Source organism: Bos indicus x Bos taurus, chromosome 11 (assembly GCF_003369695.1).
Source record: "Bos indicus x Bos taurus breed Angus x Brahman F1 hybrid chromosome 11, Bos_hybrid_MaternalHap_v2.0, whole genome shotgun sequence".
NCBI lineage: Eukaryota > Metazoa > Chordata > Mammalia > Artiodactyla > Bovidae > Bos > Bos indicus x Bos taurus.
The window spans coordinates 74,792,897-74,814,061 of record NC_040086.1 but is presented as its reverse complement, the minus strand read 5'-3'; the positions used below and the strand labels follow the sequence as shown (position 1 = coordinate 74,814,061).

Below are 21,165 nucleotides of genomic sequence, written 5' to 3'. Positions count from 1 at the left end.
ATTATTAAAATAACAGAATATACACACACTTAGCCACATTACTCACATTATTATACCACAGTTGACATAATAAAGTGAGGTCCAGCTAATTTTATTTTAAGGCTTGAAATAAACTTGGAAGTGAGACCCATTAGTACGATTTCAGATTCCTTCACACTTAACCTCACTGCCATCATCATTTGTAAAACTCAACAAGTGTTCGATTCTGAGTTTATCTTGAAGGCTTAGGTCTAACTGACTGCTTTTCTATGTGGTCAAAGGCTTCTCAGGGTGCCCCCGACTTACACGGATAAGAATCAATTGTGTGAGGTTTCAATGGCTTCCCGTTTACAGCGCTCAGAACAATATCAAGCATATTATAACTGTAGTCCGTGTGAACATGTGGGTTGGTTTCTACTCCAGATCGTGTGAACAAGTGGCTCTTTCTGGATTCCCTTGGGAATCACAACCTCCTTTTGGCTTTGGACTTCGCACGTGTTGGCTTCTCACTGTTTGGATGCCCTGAGACATGACCCCAACCATGAGTTCCCAGTCTAACCCAGAAGCCTGTGGCATGTGGAGAGCAGGTGGAGATAGTGAGGGGACAGTCCAGCATTTCTTTCAGAACAGAGAAATTCTGAAAGACCACAGGGGAAGAACCTGATCATGAAGGCTGCCGCAAGCATCCACAACACGATTCCACGCAGCCACTTAGATTGGTTGCCTCTGCCACTGTCCAGGCTGTCCAGGCCAGTAGAAAATGATGCTCCAGGCCTGGTCCTCTGATCGGTGCTAGGTCACAGATTGGTTACCAGTCTGAGACAAGATAAAATGGGAAGGAGCATTTAGAAACTTCTGTCACACTTGGCACTCCCTTGACAGCGTAGCCCTTGGCTTCTCTCCCTGAAGGTGTGGACCAGTCTGGGGCCACGTCAGACTCCCTCGCGTGTTGCCAAGAGAGCCGTGTGTGGTGAGAGCTGTGGGTAAGCATTGCATGCTAAGACTGCCTTTCAGTTCTTAACAGATGGGCGATACAAATAAAACCCAAAAACCTGGGGTCTTTCACCACAGATAGGGGAAGAGGGCAACACGAGAGCCTAGACGTACTTGTCCTGCCAACCCACAGGCAGTGCTTTTTTCCTAAAGCTCCCATCTAGAATCCCTCATCAGTGAGGCCAGCCTCGCCTCCTTTGGGACAACAGGCAGACTGAATTGTAGCTGGTCTGATGGTGCTCACTGTACCAGGGACAGCTGCCTGGTCTGCTCTGTCCTGTCCAGGAAACGATTGCCATGTCGGGGGGTGCTGTGACGGGCTCCTCCTCTGTGTTTGTGTGCATCTCCAATTAGCTCTCTGATGCTGAGTGAGAGCTTGAGGGTCTTAGCACAAGAAATATGAGGCCCTTTTGTTGCAGTTCTGCACTATTCTGACTTCATAAGCCATGCATAGGTGATTTTGCCATTGAATTCACTGATTTGGTTGCGGTAGGCTATTTTGCCATTGAGCTCACTTGTTTGGTTGATCTGAAGAAGTATAAGATGACCATGCTCTGATTCTGGCTCTCCAAACCAAGAGGTCAGGGCCACGGCATCTGGGAAGTGTGTTACATTTTGGAAGCCGTGTCAGTGAGACCCGGAGGCTGCAGGCAGCCTGTGTGTCTGGCTGATCTTGCTAGCGAAGAGCCTGCTGTACGCAGAGCACTGTAATCTATTCGGTTCATGCTGCTCCAGCCAGCTTTAATCATCAAAACTTAAATAATATTCAAACTGTGAAAGGAACTTTTTTCTTGCTGAAACCTGGGTGTGCCAAGTAGAAGCTCCGAAGCTTCTCAACTTACCGATCTATGGCCACACATTGCAGGAAAAGAAAAAAAAAAAGAGCACCGGGGTGGCTTCATGCACTGTGGAAGAAAATGCCTTTCTCCACAATTAAATGGTACTGGGATCTGACATTTCCTCCTTTACCCCAGAGGAGGAAAAAAATGATTTTTATGGAAACTGTGGTTTATGGAAGTCCCTTTTTCCCCTCTCCACAAAATCACCACCTCTCTCTTTCACCGGCCCCAGGTCTCTATGAGGGTGCTCTGGGACCCCTGGGGCAGAAGTCAGGCCATGCAGAAGCCCATGGGGTTTTCAGGAAGGAAGGGACGTGGGTTGTGTGACATGCTGGAAGACACCAGTGACTGGGACATGAGGGAAGGTCACCGGCAGCAGTGGAGAGACTAGTAAGAAAGCAGCTGGGACTACTGCCTTGCTGAGATAAAGCCACAGGAACCGAACCGTCCTCTGGTGGCAATGGTTTCAGCCCTGGGTTTCCAGATGGGCTGTGGTGACAGCCCTTGCCTCTCCCCTGCGCTCTCCCTCATATCCCCAAGCAAAAAGGGCATTCCAGAGCCGCGACCCTGCTCAGGCTCCTACCTCAGAATTTAAAACTTCTCTCCCAGATTCTGCAGAAACCACAGAAAGCCCTCTTTGTTGGGGAAGGCTCCTGGGGAGGCTGTGGGGGACGGGTGGGCGCCCACTGGACTGTGAAATTGCGATTGGAGAGCTGTAGCTGCCAGCTGTTTTTATTCTAGGTAAGCCTCCCTGGACGTCTGATCTTCAGAAGCATTTTTTGATATCTGGAAGAGACACCTAGGCCAGGTATGGTCTCCTTGGTCCTAGGGAAAGGGTCCTAGGAAAAGCAGTTCGCCTGTCTGACCCTTGGCTCCTGTGCTGTGTTACCTAGGAGCCACTGGGGACAGGGACAGGGACATGAGATTGACCTCTAGGGACTGAGCATGTGACAGTGGTGGGGACGAGACTGGATTCTCAGTCCTGCGTGCATGTGTGCTAAGTCGCTTCAGTAGTGTCCGAATCTTTGAGACCCCATGGACTGTAGCCCGCCAGGCTCCTCTGTCCATGGGATTCTCCAGGCAAGAATATTGGAGTGAGTTGCCATGCCCTCCTCACTCAGTCCTGCACATAGTTACAAATAAAACTTATTTACTTTCAACTCAACAACAAGCGAACAGCTTGATTTTAAAAATGGGCAAAGGACGTGAACAGACATTTCTCCAAAGAAGATATACCAATAGCCAACCAGCCCATGAAAAGATGCTCTGTATCACTAATCATTAGGAAAATGCAGATCAAAACCATGAGATAAGATAACTATAATTCTTTAAAAAATAGAAAACAAAAAGTATTGGTGAGGATGTGGAGAAATCAGAACACTGATGGTTTTTGGTGGTGGCAATATAATGGTGTGACCACCAAGGAAAACAGAATAGAGGTTCCTCAAAAAATTAAACATAAAGTTATCATACAATTCTGTAATTCTGCTTCTGGGTAAATATCCAAAAGAAGTAAAAGCAAGGACTCAGATATTTGTACACCCACACTCATAGCGGCATTATTCACAGTAGCCAAAAGGCAGAAGCAACCCGAGTATTCATCCATGGATGAATGGATAAATAAAATGTGTTATACAGTGGAGTATTAATCAGCCTTAAAAAGGAAGAAAAGTCTGACACTTGCTGTGACATGGTTGAACCTTGAAGGCATTATGCCAAGTGAAATAAGCCAGTCATAAAAATATTGTTTGAGGATGAGATGGTTAAATAGCATCTCATGGACATAAACTCTCATGGACTCAATGGACATAAACTTGAGCAAACTCCAAGTGATGGTGGAGAATAGGGAAAGCCTGGCATGCTGCAGTCCATGGGGTCGCAAAGAGTCAGACACAGCTTAGTGACTTAACAGCAAATTGTATGATTCTACATATATGAGGCACTTAGTAATCAGATTTATAAAGACAGGACAGAGAATGGTGGTTGCCAGAGGCTGGGGGAGAGGGGAATGAGGAGCTGTTGTTTGGTGGGCACAGTTTTAGTTTGGGAAGATAACAAAGTTCTGGAAATGGATGGTGATAATATTTGGACAATACCCACTCCAGTACTCTTGCTTGGAAAATCCCATGGATCGAGGGGCCTGGTGGGCCGCAGTCCATGGGGTCGCTAGGAGTCAGACACGACTGAGCGACTTCACTTTCACTTTTCACTTCCATGCATTGGAGAAGGAAATGGCAACCCACTCCAGTATTCTTGCCTGGAGAATCCCAGGGACGGGGGAGCCTGGTGGGCTGCCGTCTATGGGGTCGCACAGAGTCGGACACGACTGAAGCGACTTAGCAGCAGCAGCAGCAGCAGTGTGACTGTATTTAATGCTGCCGAACTGTACACCTTACTGGTTAAAATGGTAAATTTTATGTTATATGTTTTTACCACAATAAAAAGAGATTCTAAACTGGCTCTCCTAATAAATTCTTTAAATCATTTGCTTAGAGGCAAAAAGTCACTCACTTTAACAGTTCAACAATTTGTATACCTTAGCCTTTGCTGGGCATTGTATGTATTATTATATACGTATGTGTTTTATTTGAGGTGTAACAGTTGAGGCAGCACAATAAAATCCACAGACCATACGTGTTCAGTTCACTGAGTGTTGATAACTGTATATACCTCTGGAGCCACCATCCAAAGGAAAATGTAAAACATTTCATCACCCCAAAAAGTTCCCGTGTGCCTCCTCTAAGCAAGCCCCCTTCTCCTGAACATTTTCTGATGTCAGTCACCAGAGATGAGTTCTGACTGCTGTGTGACTCCGTGTGAATGGAAGCATGTAGTATATACCCTGGTACCCACTGGTTTCACTCAACCCACCCCAGGCACGATTTATCCATGTTGACATTCCCCCAAGTAGTTCTTTCTTTATTGCTCAATAGGGTTCCATGGCATGTACCAGAGTTGGTGTGTCCACTCTCCTGTGGACGGACATTGAGTGTTGTGGTGTCTGGGGACAGCTGGCAGCAAGTGAGGGTGTTAGCTGGCCAACTGGGAGTATCCCCGTGAGTTGGGGTTGTCACACAAGCTCTCCATGCAGGGGGTTTTCTGCAGGACTGGCAGCTTCCCCAGAGTTGAACCACCTCCAGGTCGTGGCGTTTGGGTGATTTTCACTGAAAGCATGACACCCGGTAGACCAGATGCTCCTGTGGCTGCTGGACAAATTTTTCCCTTAAAGGCACATCATGCAGGAAGTTGAGTATCAGGAGACTGTGTGGTGACTCTGCTGTGAAGACAGGAGGTTGGCAGATGGCCTTAAAGGTCAGTGTCTCTGAGCCATGATTGTACCTTCCTAGCCCAAGCAGCCACCTGTAGAACTGACCAGATGCCAGGGGTAGGGACAGAGAATAGGGCTGGGCTGATCGGTCCCCAGCTCGGCCCCTTCCTCTGTGGTTTGCAGCCTTAGGGCTAGTTGACATGTTTTTTCTGCCACAGTACGAAGGCCTTTAGTATGAGAATTCTGTCCTTAGGGTGACCTTGCCCTCTCTGCTGTGACCCATTCTCAAGTGAGTGTGTAGTCTGACTCTGAGATCAGTGCCGTCCCCCACATCCACATTTCTGGGCAGCATCTCAGCTCCTGAAGTAGTAGTGAGACCTTGTGCTCGAGAGCCGTGGCCTTCACTTCCATATGGGTCTGAGCTCAGCGTCTTAGCAGGGCCACCTAGGAATGATGAAATCTTGGGCAGGTTACTTCATCTCTTGGAACAGAGCCACCTCGTATAATAACACTAATAATAGCTTTGCTGCTCTACGCACCGCCTCTAACAGGCCTGTAAGTGGGGGGCAGGGTCGTTCCTGCCTTGCAGGAATTCAGACAAAGTTCATCTGTGTGAAAGCTGAGTTCATCTGCCTCCCCTACGTCCACATTCCTGGGCAGTGCCTCACTGCATGATGTAGACGATGCAAGGATGGTGTGTAGGTGGCAGCCGGGGCTGTCGCCTCCAGGAAAGAACTGTTGGGACACAGGGCTGATAAGGGTGAGCATGGTCACTGGGAAGCACCACCCCACTCCCCTACCCCTCCACCCCCAAGCAGGCAGCTGGAGGACCTCCCAAGGCAGGTGTGCTGATGACGGTCACCCTCCCTCTGTCCAAGTGCCTCCCTCTGAACACCCAGGACCCCCATCCCCAATCTACCAGCTTACAAGCCCAATTCAGCTAATGAATCTACTCTGCCCTGTGAGGAGTAACCCTAGATGGCCAGCCTAGGTCTGCACTGTGATTTCTAAAGGATGCATTGCTCTAAATTCACCTCTGAGAGATGCTGGCACAGCTGTGGGGTGCTTGGGCCCTGTGTCGCTGTGGTCAGCTCCCTGGCCAGAACCCACAGGGCTCATGCTCCCGGGACAAGGGAATGGGGCCTGGCGCCTATCTCAGCAAGTCAAGGCCTGATGAGTTATGCCCACCTACCCATGGGTGCAGGGAGCTGGGTCCCCCACGTGGCTGGGGAGTAAGAAGATGCATTGGGGACAGAGGAGCCACTCTGCCAGCCTGAGTGCCCTTGGCTCCGCACTCCCCTCTTCCATCTCTGGAAGGTTTGCCCATCTCTGCCCAGTTCAGATCCTTCCTATCCTTCACGGCTTCCTCTAGGAGGAGCCTATGGCCCAGGTTCTCCATGTAACCCCCTCTTAAGGGTCTCCAGCCGACTGCTCCTGGGGGATTGAGCACCTCCCCTTCTGTTTATATCCCTCTGTTGATTTTCCTCTTAGAGTGTAGGGCAGTGACGGACACACATCACAGTTTGATCGAGTGAGGCCCAGAGGAGTGCCGTCTAAGACATGCCAGTGAGAGGCAGAGCTGGGACTGGAGCCCCAAATTCTAGAGCATGGAAACAGCATCACGAGGGGTGGGAGCCTCGGGTCTGGGCGGGAATCCCCTCCTGTGAATTCCGTGCTGCTTCAAGCCATGCTGGGTGACAGAGTGCAAACCCCGGGGAATTTTCTCTTTTGGTTTTTGTCACAAGCAAGCAGAAATGACTTCCTAAAACGTGTGACTAGATAAGGGATCCCTTCTCTGGGATGTGAAATGACTGTGCATTCAAATCTGAGCCACAAAAGATGATCTTCACTCCCGTTTTTTTGCACACCACCCACAGACCTTCCCAGGATGCTAACTCACATGCTCATCTTGAGGCCCCGGGCCTTGGGGTCCCTGGTGAAAGCCCAGTGTTTCCCAGCTGTTGCCATGTACCCCCACCCACCTTCTTTCTTCTCCCCCGACCCGGGTTTGTGTCTCCCCTCTGCCCAACGATGAACCCAGACAGCCTGGTTTGTCTCAGGGACTATCTGTCTTCACAGTACGTGTTTGAGTGCTGGGGTAGGGTTGGCAAAGAGATGGCATGAAAAACATTCCTTGTGTTCAGATCAGGAGACAAGGGAAAATACAGAACACTTCTTTGGGCTTTGAGAACAAAATTCTTTAAGCGACTTATCATTGTGAGTTTGTTTAGCGTGAAAACCCTTTTTTAAAAGGAAACTTTGTTAATGAAAAGAAACCAAGGACATATTATATATATATACTATGATGTCAAGTATGTTAAAAAAAAAAAGAACGCAGAACAAATGACTGAAAATGTGCCATAATGTTAACAGTAGTCATCTTTCTGCTTTTAAAATTCTACTTAAAATTTTTCCAGCTTAAAAATAGATTTTTAAAAAACCTGTCAGCATATTTATCATAAAATAAAAGCTTATTTAACAGGGGAAAGAAATTTAACTATGCAAATAAGGTTAATTTTTGCCACCTGCCACTGTGAGCGATGTGTTTGTGTACATGCCCACACAAATAGCAATGAAAACAGGAAAAGGACAGGCCACAATGTGGAGGAGATTTTTAAACAACCAGTTTTTTTTAAGGGAGGAAGGACCAAAATAATTTCATGTAATTCCATATGTAATAATCTTCACAGTGAATCTCAGACTCATCTTAAATGAACAATTCTCTCAAGGTTCTATTTCATCTTGTGGCTCCGGCAGGACCCAGGATTGGGGGGAGTCTCTCTTCTCAGAGATAGCTAAGCTAAAGCAGATGCTAAACCCAAAAAGCCTGTCTTGTTGCCTGCAAGCCGAGTGCCAGCCTTCTCAAATAACTGTGCCCCCAAGTGGTCACTTGTACCTGTAAATTACATCCAGCAAAAGGGTTGCAATTAACCAGATCCTGGACCACAGGGTTTATAATTTAATAACAACGGTGATGTCAGTAACACAGGACAAAAAGGAGTGAAAAAGGAAGAAGAAACCCAGAAAGAGAGAGAGTGAGTGTGTGTGCGTGTAGAGTAAAAGGGAATGATTTTCTGAATGTTTGTCTATCCCACGTCCTTCCAGAAAGAGGTGTGTGGGGGAGTGAGTGTGTGTGTGAGCAAGTGTGTGTGTCCACTAGCAGAGGAGACTGCCCAGAGCGGTGAGGGCGGCTGTGGGTGGAACCCTCCAAGAATTCAGGAGACTGCCCGTTTCTCAGGATGCTCCTCTAGGCCTTTGACGGCCTGCTTCTCTGCAGCAGTGGTTCCCTGATCGTCTCCTTGGCAGTCTGCCAGAGGCTCTAAGTGTACTGAGAATTGTGTTTTAATAGAAGGCTTTACCTCTGATACAGATTTAAAATGAGGAAGAAACTTTCTGTTCCTCAGCCAGAGCGAAATGCATTTTGCTGCTCGTGAAATGCTGGTGATTACAAGCTCATCTTACATAATTTTATTATTTTCAATTGCTGCCTGTCAATCTCAGGTGATGGTTTCCTGGGAGCAGAAAGGAGGCAGATTCTGGGCGATGATAAAAAAAAAAAAGCCACCCCGTCATTAGCAGATCGTACAGGAGTTTAGAAAGGAAAATAATTATCTTTGTGATGATGCTGTTCAAGATAATCAGAACCTGCATTGCTAAGTTAGACATGCAGAAGTGAGTTGAGTACTGTTTAATGGCCTTTTAGAAAATGCATTTCCACTTTAACAAAGGGTTGATATTTGGAATTTTTTTAAAAAACCTTTAAGTCTGATGAAGGAGTTCTCTTCAACAATCACGTTTTCAGAGACTATCGAGGTGGTCCACTGTCACGCCCACAAGAGGGCATTTTCTCATCAACTACAGTGAAAAAAATGATTTGTTTTTGAAGAGAAGCTGAGAGGCACTGGGGGAGGAAAGTGTTAATCAGAAACTGGGGATGGAGAGCTGCTTGCAATTGAGTTGTATGTATGTTTCCACTAAATACGGCCTGCCAGTGCTACCGGCCAGGAATCCTGCTCAGTGTGTTTACTCTGATTTTAATGTCTTATTCCCAGAATGACTGGGCACCAGAGGAAACCTTTATAAGAGGTTTCTCTGGATACAAGATAACCACATGCTAGTATATAGCTAGTATGTAGCTAGAACTAATTCCAGAACTGGTATTTTACCCATCAATAACTCTAATACTAAATTTGATTTTCTAATATTTTAAAACTCTGACCAAAGTCCTCCTCCACCCTTTCCCGCTCCAAGGTTCTTCATTTGTTTAAAAGATATTTATTGAGCACCTACTACATGCATCAACAATGAACCAGGCCAAGACCTTATCTTCATGAGACATACATTCTCCATAGTGGGACAGCATTAAAAAAAAAAAAGCAAATGAATACTGGAATATAATCTAGATAATTATACATGATATGAGGGAAAATAATTGGGAAAAGGAAAGCTATGTGAGATTGGGTAGTTAGGAATCCTTCTCTAAAGGGCAACAAATAATATTCTAGTTCTGCTCAAAGGATGCCAGCACTGTTTAGATTACAAATGTAATAAAAATAAACTCCCTTCTTCAAAAAAGTTAGTTGCAATGTTTAGTATCTTATGGACCGTGAAATGTGATGAAAATAGGGGAAGCAACATGAAGTTGCCAGTTATGAGATTGTTAAACAAGTTTTTACAATTACCATCTACTCTTCACCCCATCTTTTCAAAAAAGTGATGAATGTTTTACCACTGAAGAGTAGGAAGGATGTAATCCCAGAAGATGGGAGAGTTGAATAAACTTAGTGTTTTAGAAAATTCACTCTTGAGTTTTGTCATTTTCCGTGGACTGTGAGGACTTCATCATAGACTAGTCCTGCTCATGGTAATTGTCTCCCCTGTCCCAGACCGGCCCAGGCTACGGAAGATACAGTTATGGCAGCTCTATTGGCACCAGTGAACATGCATAAGGCTCAGGAACAGAACATAGTGATGGCTTCCCACCCAGGGATTCTAGAATACTTGATAGGGAATTAAGCTCAAGACCTACGATGTCCCAAGAGACCCATGTGATAATTTCTAAAGCCAGGAGTCAAAGATCTACTTTGAAGACATGTTTTAAAAGGTCAGAGCTGAATGGACTGGGCAAATCAAGGAGGACTTCATGGGGGAGGTGAGCCTTCAACTTGGCCTTAGTGGGTAGATCGGTATGAGGAAGGGAGCCATAATGGGTGGTGTGTTCTTTTTTTGTTATTGTTCAGTTAATATGGAACATTTTTGGTAATAAAAGCAACACCCATTATGTAATATTTTCAGGTATGATGAAGTAGGTTGTTGTGCAATGGCTAAGTCATGTACAACTCTTTGTGACTCCATGGACTGCAGCACACCAGGCTTCACTGTCCTTCACTGTCTCCTGGAGTTTGCTCAAACTCGTGTCCATTGGATGAAGTAGGTAATAATCTCTAAAACTCTATAGTCTAGAGAGAGCTATTGTTAATATTTTATCATATTTTCTTTGAGTCTTCCTTTTGTTTTGAATTTTTACCATAGCTGGGGCCGTGTTGCCAATGAACTTTGCATCTTGCATTTTTAAACTTTATAGAGCACCTTTCCATGTCATGAAAAGTGATTCCCTAACATCAGAATACCCTACATGGTATGCTGTCATGTCTGCAAACTGGTTTACACAGCCATTCCACCCAGCAGGTGTACTTTTTTCCTATTATAACCCTCTGTGTATCATCTTGGTTCATAATTTTGGTGTCAGATAGATCTGACAAAGCCCAGAGTAACATTAGGCTCATCAGGTTATTCACCCCGGCCTCTGTCTCTCACTTGTCACATGGAGATAATAGTATCAACCTCATGGTGTGGTTGTGAGAGTTACATGAGAGAATGTTTTGAGTATAATTCTAGAAATAGAATTACCGAGGTTTAATCTTTTAAAATTATATAATGTTCTAGTTAAAAGAATAATGTTCTTTATGGAAAATTTTAGCTAAAAGAAAAGCCATGCCTAATTTCATCACTAAAAGATAAAAAACAATTAACATTTTAGAATCCATTATTTATCACTTTGAGTAGAATTGGGATGTACTATATATATATATATATATATACACACACACACATATGTATAACTTTCTAATTAAAAGAATTATATATATATAATATATAGTATATAATTATATATATACTATATATATAAGTATATAAGTATAATATATAATATATAAAGAATTATATATATATATATATATATATATATATATATATACACACACACACACACACACACACATGCGTGCATGCTAAGTCACTTCAGTTGTGTCCAACTCTTTGTGACCCCACGGACTGTAGCCTGCCAGGCTCCTCTGTCCATGGGATTTTCCAAGCAAGAATACTGGAGTGGGTTGCCATGCCCTCCTCCAGAGGATCTTGACCCAGAGATCAAACCCTGATCATTGTGTCTCCTGCATAGACAAGCGGGTTCTTTACCACTAGCGCCACCCGGGAAGCCTATATTTATATTTATATTTATTTATTTCCTGCTTTTTCCCATCTTAACCTTGTATTGATTTTCCATCGTCATTACATATTCAGAAACATCTTAAAAGGCTGCATTTCATTATGTTCCATTATATTAATGTGCCATATTTTATTTAACTAACTTCCAATCGTTGGATATTTAGATAATGATTTGCTATTATAAATAACATAAAAACCAGCTGTTGTTAAACATAAATATCTATAGACATTTTGAATTATTTCCTTAAGATTACTTCCTAGAACAGGTCAGATCAGAGGTAGGAACATACAGAAGACATTGATCTGCACGGCCACATCGCCCCAACAAAGCCTGTGCTATTTACTCTCCCATAAATAGCACGTGAACACCTATTTTACTCCACGCTTACCTATGACAACTTTTAAAACTATCTCAGTCTCTTGGAGCTGTGAGTGATGGTATCTCGTGGTCTCAATTTGCACTCCCTTGATTACCTGTGGGCTGGAGCATTTATTTCTGTGTTTATTGACATTCCTGTCCTTTGCCTGTTCTTCTGTTTATATTCATCTTTTTCTTATTGATTTGTAAGAGCTCTTTATGCATAAGAGGATATTAACCTTTTGGTGTCATGTTAGAAATATTTTTCCCAGTTGGTCATTTGTCTTTTAAATTCATTTATGGTTTCTGGATTGTATAGAAGCCTTTAATTTGTGTGTTGTCCTATTTGTCAGCCTTCTTCACTTTGATGTTTCCTCTCATTTTTTATGCTTGAAAAATCCTTTCCTCTCCCAGCTTTAGATATCTATTCATTCACATTTTTTTCTACCTGTGTCATTATTTCATTTTATAGATTCAAATTTTATCTGGTTCTAAGTTATCTGCTTTTGTTGTAAGATATAAGGTAGGAATTTAACTTTTTTCTTAATAGTTATGTGATCCTTTCAGTTCTGTTTATTGAATGAGCTTTTTTTCTCCCAGTTTGAAATGTTATTTCTCTTAAAGACTAAATTCTTATATTAGTGAGGGCATGTTTCCAGGCTGTTTATTCTGTTCTCTGACCTAGAACTATACCATGTTGTTATAATTCAGCTGCTTTTATATTATGGTTTAAAATCTGGTATACAGATCAACTACATTATTATTATTTTCCAAAATATTTTTAGCTACTATCTCCAACACATCTACTGGCCCAGGTAAACTTTAGAATCATTTTTAACAGCCTAAAAAATCTCCTGTTGACTCTTTTTACATGATACCATATGAATTAGATGTTGTCTATAAGTTGATTTATAAAGAGTTGACATCCTGACTGCAATATTGAGTCTGCTCATTCAAGAGCATGCTATTCCATTTACTTTCTCTCTTTCTGTTTATTTAAGTTTACTTTCATATCTCTCTGTAAACATTTGTGGTTTTCTTCATATGAGCTCTGCCCTGTTCTTTAAAACTTCATTTTTAGAGGCTACATACAGAGTGAGATCTTTCTATATTTTTCTAATGAGTTATTTATTGCTGAGAAAGCTGTTAATTTTTATGTATTTGTTTTGTATCTTGCCAGGTTATTGAACTTTTTTTAAGTCTTTTCAAACATGCTTATCATTTTCCCAAAAGAGTGTATCTACCACCAATAGTGTTTGGTAGAACTTATATTGTGTCCTAGCTACCATTTCAATGAAATTTCTTTCTGATGCTGAGTCTGAGTCCACAACAAAATTTGTTTGGGGTGTACCATCTCGGCATGCAGTGCTTGTAGGCCTCTCCTGAAGGATGGACAACTTTAGTGACTCGGATGTGCTGAAAAGCTCAGTGTTCAGCTGGGAGTTTGGGGTTCACAGCCCTGCTTTGTGGGGGGTGAGAGGGACTTGCCATAAAGAACAATGTAGGAGCCAGCCATGGACATATGTCTCAGACCAATTGGGTAGAGTCTGCTGTTACTGATGTTAGGTTTAATTTCACCCTGGTGTACGCTCACAGCCAAACAAACCGGAGTGAAAGAAACAATCAGACACTACTTGCCCCATTGTTGAGCCCTGAAGGACACTCAAGATCTCCATTCACAGCACACAGACAGCCCCTCCAAGTGAGCAAAAACAGAATAATGCCGACCGGAAATATAGCCATCACATCCAGGCACTTGGTTCTCAGCAGCCCTACTGAACTTGACATTGTCATCTTCTCCAAATTAAGGCTTTCTGTCAGCTATGGGCAAGGAAAGGTTTTCTCCTCCCCGGCTTCTCCCGAGCATATGGCCGGGGGTGGGGGTGGAATCTCCCCACATCCCCACACAGACGGCTTGTGAATGTTCCGATGGTGTGCGTTTCCTCCGTTGGACAACTCTTCTTTTACTCTTTGATTTCTATGCCAGTTCCACAAGGTTGTTTTTCTCCCACTTGAAAATCTCCCTCCGAAGGATATGTTGCCATGAACGAGTCCTATATGTTGTAACTGTCTCCTGTGAAGCCAGACTGTAAAGCTTCTACAATAAACCCAGACCCATTGTTTGTGCTGCAGCAAATATCCAAGTGCTTTCTGCGTGCCGGGCATGGTACTTGGTGTTGGAACTCAACAAGGAGCAAAAACAGGCCTGAATCTTCCCCTCAAAGAGCTTCCAGTCCAGTGGGGGAGCCTGACATTTACCAGTAGTTCAGACAGAAGGCAAACTGGACTGTAACAACAAGCCTCACTGCAATTTGGGTTCAGGGAGCCAGTGATGACTGAGCTGAGATTTACAGGGATGATTGACCTCAGGATTTAAAGGGAAGTTGAGCTAGGAGATGGGGGAAGAGGCACTGCAGGCAGTGGAGTCAGGTAGAATGTAGCCAAAAGAGGTGAGAGTATGACACTTTGCAGGAAAAATAGGAAAGTCAGAGAGGCTGGAGCTGAGAAAGCAAGAGGAAGTGTGGTCCAGGAGGAGCCCAGAGAATTAGGCAGGGAGAGAGCAGGCTGGGTCTTGCTGGCCGTATATGCAATCTCTGTCTTTATTGCAAGAGTGCTGCCTGACTTTGGTGGTTCTTAAGCAAGAGAATGGCATTTTCTAAACACTGGCCCTGCTGCCATGCAGGAACCTGCTGAAGAGTGCTGAGGAAGATTATGGAGTTCAGGTCCGGGATGGTTGCCAGAGTCCAAGTGAGACCTGATGGTGCAGGGGGACAGAAGTGAATGAATCTGAGACACTTAAAAGGTGGAGGTGGGTGACCTCAGTGGTAAGTGGGATGTAGGAAAATAAAGGAAACGGATGTCTTAAGGGTGACACCGAAATTTCTGTTCCTCAGGTTGTATTGATGGCATTGGGAACACTGGGAGAGGGCAGGTGTATTGGAGAAGATTAAGGTTTTGTTTTGTTTTTTTTTAAGTGTGAGGGCTGCTGAGACATGGCAATGGTGGCAAATAGGCAGTTAAACCGGAGAAGGCAATGGCAACCCACTCCAGTACTCTTGCCTGGAGAATCCCATGGACAGAGGAGCCTGGTAGGCTGCAGTCCATGGGGTCGCTGAGGGTCAGACACGACTTCACTTTCACTTTTCACTTTCCTGCATTGGAGAAGGAAATGGCAACCCACTCCAGTGTTCTTGCCTGGAGAATCCCAGGGACGGGGGAGCCTGGTGGTCTGCCATCTATGGGATCGCACAGAGTCGGACACAACTGAAGCGACTTAGCAGCAGCAGCAACAGGCAGTTAAACATGTGGGTCTGGCTTTTGCTCAGAGGAAAGATCAGGTTCAGAGATGTCTATTTGGAGGGATGATGCGAATTAGATTCAAGAAGAAAAATCTTAGCCCTAAGGGACAAGCTTGTGGTTAGACCCAGTCCTCTTGGGCCCTCCTGCCACTCCCATGCTCTGGCTTTCAGAGATGGTGCTTTCCCGGGTATGGAGGAGATTTCCATCCTCCACCATGTGTTGGCTGAGTCCACCCTGGAGATAATAAAAGGAGATCAATACAGAGAATCCACACCTCTCCAGAACCTGTGAACTTCCTTGCCTTCCAGGCTGATCGATCCCTTGCTGATCACCGCCTTGCAGGGTGAGTCTCTGAGTAACAAGATGGAACCCGGGTCTCTCCCGCCCCCTCCCTTTTTATTCCTGAGCCTTCCTTTCCTCCTTGAAGTCCCTCCTGTCTGAATGATGAGCCTTAAAATACCTTGCCCGATCATGTTGCTGCATGAGCCAAGAAGAACATTAAGTTTGCTTCAATTTAAGATCACTTATGTAATCATACGTTCAATAAATATTTATGAAACACCTACTACCGGCATCCTCAGAGATACAGCGGGTTCAATTCCAGACCATCACAATAAAGAGAAATTGTAATAGAGTGAATCACATGAATTCTTTGGTTTTTCCAGCGCAAATAAAAGTTTTATGCTACTCTTTACTGTAGTCTATTAAGTGTACAATAGCATTTTGTCTAAAAAGACAATGCACATACCTTCATAACAACATACTTGATTGTTAAAAAACATCAAGACAATTTTAATAGTCACATCAAAAACCACTGGTCACAGGTCACCAAAACGAATATAAGGCAAAATTTTGAGATATTGCAAGAATTACCAAAACGTGACACAGGAACTGAAAGTAAGCAAATAATGTTGGAGAAAGGATTCTGAGAGACTTGCTGGGCTCAGGGTTGCCACACAAACCTTCAATTTCTGAAAAATAAAATAGGAAAAGCAAAACACAACAAAAACCCCAGCATCTGTGAAGCACAATAAAGAAAAGTGCAATAAACAAGGTATGCCTGTGTGTGCCAGGAGCTGTAGCATAAATAAAAACGGTGAATAAAACACAGTCATACCCCTCCAAAGGAACTGTTAGTCTTAGGGAGGAGAGAAAGACAGAAGAGATGGGATTATCACATTGATGTAACAAATGCTCCAATAGAAGGATGTCCCACATCTCGTATGAGGCCAGGAGAGGGAGGAGTCTATTCCATGGAGCCAGAAAAGGACTGGGGTGAGTGTGACTTGGCTACTGGGGTAGCCAAGGGCAGGGGCGGGGCAGTATTTGGGGCCAGAGGAGGTATTTGGGGAATGTGAAATGGTTTCCTTGATTCGAACATGCCATTTATGTGTTAGGGGTGTGTGTGTGATTGGGGTGTTTGGGCCCAGGGGGTGGGGGTAGGTCCCGGGAGATGTGGTGTGATGACTAAGCTGTCCAGGTAAGCAGCATCCAGGTAACGGAGACCCTGGGGAAGAGAGTGGCAAGGTCGGCTGGATTTCCTTTTGTTGTGTGTGGCAGAAGAGTTTTCTCAGCTTCATCCGTTCCTGCTGTCAGGAGATGAGATGAGACAAAAATATCCTTATTCTTCTCGCATTGGGAAATGAAAGCCTGCGCTGGAATCTTAACAGGTACTGCTGGTTCTGCCTCCTCTACTTCCCGGATGTGAAAATGGCAGCTCCCAGCATCCCCAGCATTGAGTGGTTTGTTCTTAGGGTCTCCTTGGGCTTTTTTTTTTTTTTTTGGCAGATTTGAGAAAGTGAAGTTCCTGTCTGAGTCACTTAGGCCCTGCGTACAGGCCCGATCTAATAACAAATAACCTTCCAGAGGCACCAAAATTTAAGTCATGAATGTTTTCTGACTCACGTTCTCATCGGAATGACCTTTAGTTCCCTTTAGGCGTGTCTCACTTCCAGGCTCCTTAGGAAATGTCAGAGGGTCAGGCTGGACTTCCTCCAGCACCTCTGAACAGATCCCAGGGATCAGGGTGTCTCAGGGTCATGGAGCAGGCCGGCTCACACACGGATCCACTCAGAGCTTGTCAATAGCTGAGGAATTTCAGAGAAGGGATAGAAACAAATCCCTGCCATTGCTCTGACTTCAAGTCCCAAGCAGTATTTATGATTCCTGGATCTGCTGTTTATTGAGCACCCAGCCCAGTTGGTTATGGACACCACAGGGCAGAGGAAGGTGAGGACAGGAGTCAAGAGGCTTGCTGGAGATAAGGCAGATGGGGTCAGCATCACCGGCCTGTGGACTGCAGAGCCCAAAGCTTGACCAGCATATATAAATGTGGCTGTGTGGACTGGCTGCGTGGACTGAATCTGAATTGCCCTCCAAGGCTGGACAGAGGCTGTAGGACAGGAAGATCATTGTCTTGAGGGAAAGAGGGCCTGAAACCCCTATAGCTGAGGACAGCCCTGTGAGAATCAGAAGGGATGGAGATTATGGTGGAATAGAAGTATATCAGAAGCTCTTTTGAGCACCTGGGACTGAATGAAAGGATTTCACAGCTTCTTTTGGAAGATAAGCATCCTGCATTTGGTAGAGAGAGAAAGTGGTGGGTAAACAGCCCTGGGCCACTCCATAAGCACCTGCCCAGGTGTCTTCTGCTCAGAGGTCAAAGGCAGTGCTGCAGAACTCTTCTGCTAGGTCTGATGGGGCTGAATGGGTGCATGTATTGCTCCAAGGATTACTGATCTTCCCCTCAGGAAGCTCGAGGTTTCAGTGCCCTTTCACAAATGGGAAAATGGGCAGGTGTTGGGCCTGTCGAGGGAGATGGCTGGTTCGGACTGGTCCAGGCATCTTTCTGCCTCCCCTTCTGACTGTTTGACTGTTTCTGAGTCACCTTTAATGCTGTAAACCACTGCTTGTCACCTTGCCAAATTCCTGTGCTCTTACTTAAACGTGATTCATGCACTGGATGTTTTTGACATTTGAAGATTACTTGGTTCTTTGGGCAATTTTCTTGTTTGCCTTCAAGAAAATGCCTGCAGTTCTCTATTTCATTTGGGGAAAGGTGAGACCCAGGATGCATGTAATGAAGTGTCTGAACTGCCAGGTGTCAGCCCCAGTGAACTTGCTCTAAGGCTTTCGTTTCTAAACAGATGAAGGCAACTCCTCAACCCTGGGTGAAGAATCATTTGTGAGTAAAAATTATTCATCTGCAGAATCACTTTCATCCTGAGTTGGCCATAGAGGCCATCTCCGTGCAGAAGCCAATCATGGGACCAGCCTGTGGGTGGGGGAGGCACGTGGGTGGCACTCAGCTTACTGCTTCTCTCGTAACAGTGCCCTCATGCTGTGTGATCTTTTCCTCGGTGGCAAGGACCGGTCACTGCAGACCCATGGACATGGTGGTTGCAATATTGTCTTTCCACTTCACTGAACTAGAACTGCCATTACTGGGGAGAGGTTACTAATCTGATTTCATGTAATTATCCACTTCCTTATTAAGATCCACCTTCCTCCCCCACAAAAGATACCACTCTCTTTCCAATGCCAAAACTGAGTTTATACCACTGAGGGAGACAGAATTAAGAACAGCCTGGTCCCCACCTTGAAAAAAACCACTGGCTTACCAGGGGAAAGCACAGGTTCATGCTCATGTACTACTGCTTGTCCCTAGATGCTTGCTAATTTCCCTATAGTTCCTCACTTAAATTACCCATTGTCCTCCACCAAAACCCCTTGATCTGAACCTAGCGTTCAAGGCCCTTGGTTTGTCCTAGCAAACCTCCACCCTTTATGTGGCTTCCCACTTTCCCACCCTTCTTCATGGGCTCCAGGTGAGGATTGGATGCTCTGCTGTGGGGTAGGATCACATCGGCCAAAGAGATAAGGAATGGAGACTGTAAATGGCCAGGTGAGTTCACTTTGCAAGTGATCGGAGAAGAGGCTGCTGCTCTCATAGATGCCTGCAAACCCCACATCTGAGCCCCGCAGCCCTCCCAGCTGTGGTGTTCCTCAGATGGACTCCACTCCATTAAAGCACTGGAAAACAGGGCTCTTGAAAATGGGGTAAAGGATTAGGGATAATTTCATTTCAGAAGAAAGAGGCTGAGGAGGGACTTAATTGTCTTTGAAGGATGCTCCTGAGGAGCACAGAGATGAGCTTATTCTCCATCTTGCCAAGAGAGAGAAGACAAAGTGGATCTCAAAGGAATGAGCAGAGTTGCCGGGTAGCCCCCCAGCCTGGAGGATGCAGGGAGACACTGCGCTGGAGGGTGGGCAGCTCTGGAGGGGATGATGTGGGAGAAGGCAATGTCCCAGCCCTCTCTTTGAAAGAAAATCTTAAAAAGCAAGAAATTAACAGAGACAGTGAAACTGTTAGACCGTGGGAGGAGGAAAGATCTCCAAGGGCCGGGAAGCCAGGCTGCAGGAGAGCTGGAAAGATAAGCAGAACTTTTAAAAGCAGAAAACGAAGGGTGGGGAGCAGATTGCAGTATGAGTAGAGTTGAGAAGTGGGGATAGGCTGACTGTCTCCTGCAGGCTGGGTGGAAACCATCTCAGCATCTCTGGAGGGAGAGCAGGAGCAGGGAGATGGGGCTGGAGAGGTCAGCTGTGAGCTTTACCTGTGGGCAGTGGGGACACAGTGGTGATGCCTCGACCAGAGAGTGACCATTATAGGGCTCCTGGTTCTCATGTATGACCCCTTGAGGAAGGGTGGGGACACAGAATAGTGCAGTCCAAAACTCCAATCTAGAGGTCCCTCTTGCCCATAACAGACTGGTCTGTGGCAGAATGAGAACACAGACACTGTGTAGTGAGCCTTTCGTGGAGCCAAATGCACTCCATTTAAAATGTTGTCCTTTATTCTAAGATTATGTTCTCTTAGTCAAGAGTCCAAGTAGAGGGATAAATTAGAAGTTTGGGATTGGCTTCCCTGGTGGCTCAGGCAGTAACTGGGCTTCCCTTGTGGCTCAGCTGGTAAAGAATCCGCCTGCAATGCAGAAGACCTGAGTTTGATCCCTGGGTTGGGAAGATGCCCTGGAGAAGGGAAAGGCTACCCACTCCAGTATTCTGGCCTGGAGAATTCCATGGACTGTATAGTCTGTGGGGTCACAAAGATTCAGATACGACTGAGCGACTTTCACTTTCACTTTTCACTTTTCCTGGTGGCTCAGACAGTAAAGAGTCTGCCTACAATGCAGGAGACCCAGGTTCAATCTCTGGGTTGGGAAGATCCCCTGGAGAAGGACATGGCAACCCAGTATTCCTACCTGGAGAATTCCATGGACAGAGGAGCCTGGTGGGCTACAGTCCATGAGGTGGCCAAGAGTTGGACATGACATAATGGCTAACACTTTCACTTTTCACTTTCTTGGGATTACATATACACATTCCTATGTATAAAATGGGGCTTCCCTGGTGGCTCAGCAGTAAAGAATCTGCCTGCAATTCAGGAGACTCCGGTTCGATCCCTGGGTCAGGAAGATCCCTTGGAGGAAGAAACGGCAACACACTGAACATTCTTGCCTGAAAAATTTTATGGACAGAGAAGCCTGGTGGGCTATAGTCCATGGGGTCACAAAGTGTCATACATGACTGAAGCAACTGAGCACATGTGCATAGATAAAATGATAATCAACAAGGACCTACTATATTGCACAGGGAATTATACTCAATATTTTGTAGTAAACTATAAGGGAAGAGAATATGAAAAAGAATGTGTGTGTGTGTGTGTATTCCCTGCTGGCTCAGATGATAAAGAATCTGCCTGCAATGCAGGAGACCCAGGTTCAATCCCTGGTCGGAAAGATCCCCTGGAGAAGCAAATGACAACCTACTCCAGTATTCTTGCCTGGAGAATCCCCTAAACAGAGGAGCCTCATGGGCTACAGTCCATGGGGTCACAAAGAGCAGGACAAGACTGACCG

At 45.2% G+C, this 21,165-nt stretch overlaps 1 protein-coding gene across 1 annotated transcript in view; it reads left to right on the top strand.

Annotated features, from left to right (window-relative positions):
- The window catches only part of KLHL29 (kelch like family member 29), a 331,854-nt gene that overhangs the window by 8,765 nt on the left and 301,924 nt on the right, over positions 1 to 21,165 (top strand). The window lies entirely within an intron of this gene.